Below are 2,310 nucleotides of genomic sequence, written 5' to 3' on the forward strand. Positions count from 1 at the left end.
TACCATTGTTTTAATGTCTGTCTCAACACCCGACAAGGTCTTGCCTCAGTTTACTCATTCTGGCAGTTCTTAGTCAAAAGGTGTGAAAACTCATCTCCATACAGGTTTTGTTTTTTTTTTTTTGTCACGCTGGTTTCAGGGAAAATCCAAGAAAACAATTTACTAAAACGTTTCTGTTTTCAAGAATGTGTTGAATATCAAGTTACCAAGAGAACTGAGTGTCAGTTGAGTGTAAAATGGAATCTTAGTCCCCAAAAGGTACCTTTCACATAAGCACTGATCTTGTTTGAAGAGTCTCCTTAGCCTGAATCACCTAAGGATTGAGATATCGTAGAATTGGGTGCCCTTAGAGTGCCTCTGGAATTACGGAATTGCTTCAGAATGAGCGTCTGCTGGCTAACAAGTATGTCCTGAATTCTGCGAGGGCCGTTCTAGTTGAGTGCTGTATCTCTTCCAGAATCCAAGGTGAGAGTCTGTTTACCAGGATTTTAAAACATGGGTTGTAGCCTTTTAGGATCCTGCTTTGTATCTCCAACTAATTTAGAGAAAAGAAGACTGGATTCTCTTAACTTACTTAGAAGTCTGGAAGTGCTTAGTAACATGTTGTACTTGGTCTTTCTGGAGAAGTAAAAACAGAAATCTCATCCCCAAACATTCAAACCCTAAGGATATATATTTTAAAATTCTAGACACTGTAGGGCAGTGACCATAACTGCTTTAATAAAAAGATTTAACTTGACCGTCTTCTGAATCTGTATTTTAAGGAGGTTAAAAAAAAGAATAAAATTAAATAGTAAAATAAAATTTAATAATAAAATTAAAATACAATAGAAAGAAGTAATGGTTATTAACTGTGTTCTGGGTCTGATTTGCCTTGACTGTAGATTTCATTTCAGTTACTAAAATCTTCACTCTGTTACAAGGTTCTGCCTCATCCATTCCCACAGCAAACCTTAATTCTGCTAGACAGAGCGCCTGAAGGCAACCGGTTCTGCAAATGTGGTGCTAATAAATAATGGAAAATGTTTACTTTTCAACTTTATGACAAACAGATTTGGGAAAAGCTCTGGAACTTAACTGCCTTCTTTCTTACAGTGATTTTTGTGATACTGTAAGTAAGACAGGAGAGTCAGGACACAGGGTCCATCCAAATTGGGTTTACTCTGGGGCTGCGCTGATCCCTAGAGGTTGGGGGAGGGGCGCCCTCTAGCAGTGAGGCTTTGGAACATCCACAGGGAGATGTCCCGATATGCTGCCCAGGGGTCCAGAGTGTAGCACTTGGAAGTGGCCTTCTGTTGGTGTAGATTTAGCAAAAAGCAGTTCATTACAGCATTTTTTAATAGCGAAAAACTGGAAATGAATGCTAATGATACTGGGATGGTTAAGTTTTGGTACTCACACAGAAGAAATAGTCTGCAGCTACTAAAAATGTTGGGGCAGAAGTCAGAAAGATTTCTTGACATGGAAAGACGATTTCTAGATACCACATGAAGAAAGCCACGTTTCCAGATAGTATGTAAAGTATGATCTGATTTTTGTGGTGGGAAAAATGTGTATTATAATATTCCTGTTGATAGAAAACAATCTAGACGGATTCACTAAAGTGGTATCATCGTTGACCCTAGATCATGGCAATTCTTCCATCCTTCACTTTTTTGCATTTTCTAATATTTCTGTAATAAGTGTGTAACAAAAGACTTCAGAGATGTTGGGTCATTGGCTACATGAATTATTTCACACCCACCACCCTCGAGGTGACTCTGGAAACGCTCGGTTCTCTGGGTCTCGTCACCACCACACATCAGTTTTTTTAGACTTGTGGCCAATGTAAGATCAGCCTTGTTGATGCTGCTAACTTCCCTGCATCCAACTTTTATTTTATTTCCAGATGAAGTCATGTACTTACACTTTGTTTCGCATTGACACTGATTTTTTTCCCCTAATAAACCTAGAGCCAATTCCAACTTTCTTAGTTCAGAATCCATTTCCTAAATTTCCAAGAAGCATTTAAGAAATGCTTTCTGAGATTGAAAGTGGTTCCAAACTGAAGCAATCACTAATGCTATTTCTCTAAGGCATCAGTGCTCACTACAAAATGGGATTTTTGGAGTCTCAAAATGTAAGAATGATTTCCTTGGTCTTGAAGATGACTCTGACATTCATGTGTCCTGCTTGCTGTTATTCTTAACAGGGTGCCCTCCCTACTCCGGGAGCCTTAGATTGTGTTAGGTGTTAGGAGGGGTAGACCCTTGATAGTCCAGTCCACATACAAACAAGTCCACGAGGTGTTTGATTCCAAAACAAATATAT

The sequence above is a fragment of the Camelus dromedarius genome, chromosome 8, assembly GCF_036321535.1.
Source record: "Camelus dromedarius isolate mCamDro1 chromosome 8, mCamDro1.pat, whole genome shotgun sequence".
Lineage (NCBI taxonomy): Eukaryota > Metazoa > Chordata > Mammalia > Artiodactyla > Camelidae > Camelus > Camelus dromedarius.